This window comes from Ovis canadensis, chromosome 21, assembly GCF_042477335.2.
Source record: "Ovis canadensis isolate MfBH-ARS-UI-01 breed Bighorn chromosome 21, ARS-UI_OviCan_v2, whole genome shotgun sequence".
Taxonomy (NCBI): domain Eukaryota; kingdom Metazoa; phylum Chordata; class Mammalia; order Artiodactyla; family Bovidae; genus Ovis; species Ovis canadensis.
Genome location: NC_091265.1, coordinates 57889038 through 57897025, shown reverse-complemented (window position 1 = coordinate 57897025; position 7988 = coordinate 57889038).

Below are 7988 nucleotides of genomic sequence, written 5' to 3'. Positions count from 1 at the left end.
AAGAAAATTATTTACCAAAGACACTTCTATGTGTTGATCGTTAAAACTGTTTAAAGATTTACTCTCTGAAAACACTTCCCCTCAGTTATTCTGTAAAATCAATATTGGACTTCAGCATGTACATATTCTCTAAATGTGTTAAAATAAGACTGTCACACAGTCTTCAGTCATTTCCAGAAAACAATATTTGAGACACATAGAAGTGAACTGCTTTATGATTTTCCTGTGGAAAGAAGATAAAACAAGTGTTTTTTTGTTTGTTTGTTTATTTTTCATTGAATTTAGATTAAAATAATTAACAAAATATAGTCCTTTGTTTTTAATTAAAGCAAGGTGGAATGTGGTGCAATAGCTATATTTTTAAAAATTTATTTATTTTTTAATTGAAGAATAGTTGCTTTACAGAATTTTGTTGTTTTCTGTCAAACCTCAACATGAATCAGTTGTAGGTATACTTATGGTCCCTCCCTCTTGAATCTCCTTCCCATCTCCTTCCCCATGCTACCCCTCTAGGTTGATACAGAGCTGCTATTTGAGTTCTCTGAGACATACAGCAAATTCCCATTGACTATCTACTTTACATATGGTAACATAAGTTTCCATGTTCCTCTCTCCATACATCTCACCCTCTCCTCCCCTCTCCCCATGTCCATAAATCTATTCTCTGTCTGTTTCTCCATTGCTTCCCTGCAAATAAATTCTTCAGTGCCATCTTTCTAGATTCCATACATATGCTTTAGAATATGATATTTATCTTTCTCTTTCTGACTCACTTCACTCTGTATAATAGGCTCTATGTTCGTCCACCTCTTTGCAACTGACTCAAATGCGTTCCTTTTTATGGCTGAGTAATATTCCATTGTGTATATGTACCACAACTTCTTTATCCATTCATCTGTCGATGGACATCTACGTTGCTTCTATGTTCTAGCTATTGTAAATAGTGCTACAATGAGCACTGGGGTACATGTGTCTGCTTCAGTTTTGGTTTCCTCGGTGTATATGCCTAGGAGTGGGATTGCTAGGTCATATGGTGGTTTTGTTCCTAGTGTTTTTAAGGAATCTCCATACCATCTTCCATTGTGGCGGTATCAATTTACATTCCCACCAACAGAGCAAGAGACTTCCCTTTCTCCACACCCTCTACAGCATTTACTGTTTGTAGAATTTTTGATGATGACCATTCTGACCGGTGTGAGGCGATGTCTCATTGTATTTTTGATTTGCATTTCTGTCATAATGAGCGATATTGAGCATCTTGCCATGTGTTTGTTAGCCATCTGTATGTCTTCTTTGGAGAAATGTCCGTTTAGGTCTTTTTCCCACTTTTTGATTGGGTTGTTTGCTTTTCTGGTATTGAATTGTATGAGCTGCTTGCATATTTTGAAAATTAATCCTTTGTCCGTTAATTCATTGGCTATCATTTCCTCCCATTCTGAGGGTTGTCTTTTCACCTTGCTTATAGTTTCCTCTGCTGTGCAAAAGCTTTTAAGTTTAATCAGGTGCCACTTGTTTACTTTTGTTTTTATTTCCATTACTCTAGGAGGTGGGTCATAGAGGATCTTGCTTTGATTTATGTCATGGAGTATTCTGCCTATGTTTTCCACTAAGAGTTTTATAAGTTCTGGTCTTACATTTAGGTCTCTAATCCATCTTGAGTTTATCTTTGTGTATGATATTAGGGAGTGCTCTAATTTCATTCTTTTACATGTAGCTGTCCATTTTTCCCAGCACCATTTATTGAAGAGGCTGTCTTTGCCCCTCATTGTATATTCTTGTCTTCTTTTAAAAAAATAAAGTACCCAAATGAGCATGGGTTTATTTCTGGGCTTTCTATCTTGTTCCATTGGTCTAGATTTCTGTATTTGTGCCAGGGACAAGACAACTGTGTCCACTCTCACCACTATTATTCAACATAGTTTTGGAAGTCCTAGCTACAGCCATCAGAAAAGAAAGAGAAAGAAAAGGAATCCAGATTAGAAAAGAAGAAGTAAAGCTCTCACTACTTGCAGATGACATATTTTACATAGAAAACCCTACAGATACTATCAGAAAATTACTAGAGCTAATCAGTGAGTTTAGCAAAGTCACAGGATACAAATTGAATACCCAGAAGTCACTTGCATTCCTATGTACTAACAATGAAAAATCAAAAAGAGAAATTAAGGAATCAATCCCATTCACCATTGCAACAAAAAGAATAAAATATCCAAGAATAAACCTACTCAAGGAGACAAAAGAACTATATACAGAAAATTATAACACTGATTAAAGAAATCAAAGATGACATAAACGGATGGAGAAATATTCCATGTTCCTGGGAAGGAAGAATCAATATTGTGAAAATGACTATGCTGCCAAATGCAATCTACAGATTCAATGTGATCTCAAATTACCAATGGTATTTTTCACAAAACTAGAACAAAAAATGTCACAATTCATATGGAAATGGAGAAGACACCAAACCACCAAAGCAATCTTGAGAAAGAAGGATGGAGCTGGAGGACTCAACCTTCCTGACTTCAGATTATGCTACAAAGCTACAGTCATCAAGACAGTATGGTAGTGGCACAATTACTACATTTTGGTAACTGACATTCTGCATCAATTTAAATCACACCAGGACCTCACAATAATTTAAATTCTTCCAAATAAAGATAAGGGAGAAAAGTAGTGATAGGTAAGCTCACATAAGAGTTTATTTTCTCAGATTTATTTATTTATTTAACAGAATATATTAAGGATCTTTTATGTGGTGATACTCAGAATCCTGATGAATTGATCATTTTCTCATTATGAACTTGGCCTCTTTATCTCTAGTAATACTCCTCAATATCAACTGCTTATTTTCTTTTTTTAATTTAAATTTATTTATTTTCTAATATTAATATACCCATTCCAGATTTCTTATAATTTACATGCTATAACATTCATAAACATTTTTAATTGATGTGTTTTAGGAGATTATTATAGATTCACATACAACTGCAGGAAATAATATGAGAAACTGCATGCCCTTCACCCAGCTTCCCCCAATTATAATATCTGTAAAATTGTAGTATAATGTTACCATTTTTTTTGAGAGTGATACAATATACTGATCTTATCCAGATTTCTCAATCAGTTTTACCTGTATTTGTGTGTGTGTGTGTGTGTGTGTGTGATACTTAGTACCATATAGATTTATCATCTGTGTAGCTTCTTGTGCCCATCACCACATTCAAGATACTAAAGAATTCCTAACTAAAGTATTCTTCTTGTTGTACGGATATAAATATACCATCTGCCCTTGCTCCTATTATTCCTTTTCCAATTTTGGCAACTATTAGTGAGTTTTCCATTTTTTAAACTCTATCATTTACAGCTGTTTTAGAGGGGAGGGATCAAGATGGTGGTGTAAGAGGACATGAAGCCTACCTACCTACATAATAATATCAAAAATAAAAAGAACTTCTCAGACAAGCAAGAGCTAAAAGAATCCAACAATACTAAGCCTAAACTAAATGAAATGCTGAAGGGTCTTCTCTAAATAGAGAATAAGCAAGAATATAAAGAAAAGAGAGAATCACAGTAGGAAAGGCAAATATATAGAAATGATTGAAGATTAGTAAAATAAGCCAGTATATGTAGATTAAAAGAGATATAAACTTATAAAGACAATTATAAATACAATACACAGTAAAAAGAATAAGCGTGAAGATATAAATAAGTATCAAAAAACGTAGGGGGAAGTACAAAAATGTAGATCTTTTAGAATGTTGTTGAACTTAAATGAATCTGGGTTACAGAAAGAAAACACAGTGGTGAATTTCATGAACTTCATGGTAACCACAAATCAAAAATAAACAACAGATTCACAAAAACTAAAAAGAAAGAAAGCATACTAAAAAGGAAAATCATCAAACTATAAAAGGAAAAACAAAAAGAAGAAGAAATGAAAGGGAAGAACTACAAAAACAATCAGAAAACAAAAATTAAGATGGTCATAAGTACATGCTATCAATAATTACTTTAAATGTCAACATACTAAATAGCCAGATCAAACGTCAGAGTGGCAAAGCTGGTGCACTGGGACAACCCAGAGGAATGGGATGGGGAGGGAGGTGTGAAGGGGGTTCTGAATGGGGACACATGTACACTCATGGCTGATTCATATCAATGTATGGCAAAAACCTCCACAGTATTGTAAAGTAATTAGCCTCCAATTAAAACAAATAAATAAATCTTTTTTAAAACGTCAGAGTGGTTAATTGGATTAAAAAAAATAAGAACCTGCAGTATGCTGTCCACCAGAGAGTCACATGAAGACAAAAGACACAGACTGAAAGTGTGGAAAAAGATATTTTATTCAAATGGAAATAAGAGATCAGGAGTAGTAATCATGTCAGACAAAACAGACTTTAAAACAAAGACATAAAGAAAGACAAAGAAGGACATAAATAATGATAAATAGATCAATACAAGAAGAGGCTATTACACTCATTAAAATACACACACCTAATATAGGAACACTTATATATATAAATACTAATAGACACAAAGGGAGAAAATGACAAAAATACAGAAATGGTAGGATACTGTAAACCCCTCTGACACGAGTGGAGAGAATATCCAGAAAGAAAAGCAATAAAGCAAAAGAGGTCCTAAATGAAACAATGTTGGACTTAATTGATATCTAATGGATGCTACATTCAAACCAAAAACAAACAAATAAAACAAAATACACATTCTTTAAATTGTCCATAGTATGTTCTCCAGAACAACTACATACTAGGTAACCAAACAAGTGTCAACAGATTTAAGAAGATAGACATTATGTCAAGCATATTTTCTGACCACAATGTTATGAAGCTAGAAATCAATTTCAGAAAGAAAAAAAAAAACAGAAAAGAATAAATATGTGAAGACTATACAACATACTACATAAAACCCAGTGAGTTAATGATCAAATCAAAGAGGAAACCCAATGAGCTAATGATGCAAAAAAGCCAATTCTAAGATGGAAGTTTAGAGCTGTACATGCCTTCACCAAGGAACAAGAAAAATCTTAGATAAAAGACCTGACATACTATTTAGAATAATCAGAAAAACAAGAACCCAAAAGTCAGCAGAAGAAGGAAATAATAAGGATCAGTGAGGAGATCAATAAACGAGAGCTTTTAAAAATCAGTGGTAAAGATCAAAGGAACCAAGAGCTAATATTTTGAAAAGATAAACAACATTGATAAACCTCTAGACTCAGAGGTTTGACAAACTTCCAGACTCAACAAAAGTAAATGTTTGGGAACGCATGTAAGAATTAAAGATTTTAAATTTTAAAAAATAAAAAACTAAAAAAAAAGTAAATGATAGAGGACTCAAATAAACAAAATGAGAAAGGAAAGAAGAGAAATAATAATAACCGGTGCCATAGAAATACAGGGGAAAAAAATCAGAATTGAATACTATGAACAAATACGTTCCAACAAATTGAACAACTTAGAAGAAATAAACAAATTTCTAGAAACATACTACCTGCCAAAAATAAGTCAAGATGAAACAGACAGTTTGAACAGACCAATCATTATGTGTGAAGTAGAGTCTGTATTTTTTAAAAATCCCTGCCAAGAAAGAGTCCGTCACTGGACAGCTTCACTTATTCTACCAAACATATAAAGAAGAAATTAAACCTGTTCTTCTAAAAAATTTACCAGAAAATGAAGATGAGGTAACACTCCCAACTTCATTCTACAAGGCTGCTCTTATTACCCTGATACCAAAAGCAAACAATACAAGAAACAAAAGAAAATCACATGCCCATATCTTTGATGAATATAGATGCAAAAATCCTCAACAAAAAAATATTACCAAGCTAAACCCAACAGTATATAAAAAGGATCATTTACCATGATCAAATTGGATTTATTCCAGAGTCACAAGAAAGACAAAAAAATCACATAATTACCTTAATGGACAAAGAAGACACATTTGACAAAATTCAACATCCATTCATCATAAAAACTTTCATCAAAGTGGTTATAGCAGGAACATAAATCAACATACTAAAGGCCTCTTAACAAAACCACCTATGGCCAATGTAATACTCAAAGGGAAAATGTTGAAAGACTTCGGGTAAATTCAGGAACAAAATAAGGATGCCTACTTTCACCACTTCTATTTAACAAAGTACTGAAAGTCCTGTGCACAGCAATCAGACAAGAAAAAAAACTAAAATGTATCCAAATGGTAAGGAAAAAGATAAAACTATCACTATTTGTAGATGACTCTATGCTCTACAGAAAACCCTAAAGTAACCACCAACAAACTGTTAGAGGTAATGAATGAAGTTCAGTTTAGTTCAGTTTAGTCGCTCAGTCGTGTCCAACTCTGCGACCCCATGAATTGCAGCACACCGGGCCTCCCTGTCCAACACCATCTCCCGGAGTTCGCTCAGACTCACGTCCATCGAGTCCATGATGCCATCCAGCCATCTCATCCTCGGTTGTCCCCTTCTCCTCCTGCCCCCAATCCCTCCCAGCATCAGAGTCTTTTCCAATGAGTCAACTCTTCACATGAGGTGGCCAAAGTATTGGAGTTACAGCTTTAGCATCATTCCTTCCAAAGAAATCCCAGGGTTGATCTCCTTCAGAATGGACTGGTTGGATCTCCTTGCAGTCCAAGGGACTCTCAAGAGTCTTCTCCAACACCACATTTCAAAAGCATCAATTCTTCAGCGCTCAACCTTCTTCACAGTCCAACTCTCACATCCATACATGACCACAGGAAAAACCATAGCCTTGACTAGACGGACCTTAGTCAGCAAAGTAATATCTCCGCTTTTGAATATGTTATCTAGGTTGGTCATAAGTTCTCTTCCAAGGAGTAAGCGTCTTTTAATTTCATGGCTGCAATCACCATCTGCAGTGATTTTGGAGCCCCCCCCCCAAAAAAAATAAAGTCTGACACTGTTTCCACTGTTTCCCCATCTATTTCCCATGAAGTGATGGGATCAGATGCCATGATCTTCGTTTTCTGAATGTTGAGCTTTAAGCCAACTTTTTCACTCTCCTCCTTCACTTTCATCAAGAGGCTTTTTAGTTCCTCTTCACTTTCTGCCATAAGGGTGGTGTCATCTGCATATCTGAGGTTATTGATAGTTCTCCCGGCAATCTTGATTCCAGCTTGTGCTTCTTCCAGCCCAGCGTTTCTCATGATGTACTCTGCATATAAGCTAAATAAGCAGGGTGACCATATACAGCCTTGACGTACTCCTTTTCCTATTTGGAACCAGTCTGTTGTTCCATGTCCAGTTCTAACTGTTGCTTCCTGACCTGCATACAGATTTCTCAAGAGGCAGGTTAGGTGGTCTGGTATTCCCATCTCTCAGAATTTTCCACAGTTTATTGTGATCCACACAGTCAAAGGCTTTGGCATAGTCAATAAAGCAGAAATAGATGTTTTTCTGGAACTCTCTTGCTTTATACATGATCCAGCAGATGTTGGCAATTTGATCTCTTGTTCCTCTGCCTTTTCTAAAACCAGCTTGAACATCAGGGGAGTTCACGGTTCACGTATTGCTGAAGTCTGGCTTGGAGAATTTTGAGCAGTACTTTACTAGCATGTGAGATGAGTGCAATTGTGCTGTAGTTTGAGTATTCTTTGGCATTGCCTTTCTTTGGGATTAGAATGAAAACTGACCTTTTCCAGTCCTGTGGCCACTGCTGAGTTCTCCAAATTTGCTGGCATATTGAGTGCAGCACTTTCACAGCATCATCTTTTAGGATTTGAAACAGCTCAACTGGAATTCCATCACCTCCACTAGCTTTGTTCTTAGTGATGCTTTCTAAGGCCCACTTGACTTCACATTCCAAGATGTCTGGCTCTAGATTAGTGACCACATCATCATGATTATCTGGGTCATGAAGATCTTTTTTGTACAGTTCTTCCGTGTATTCTTGCCACCTCTTCTTAATATCTTCTGCTTCTGTTAGGTCCATACCATTTCTGTC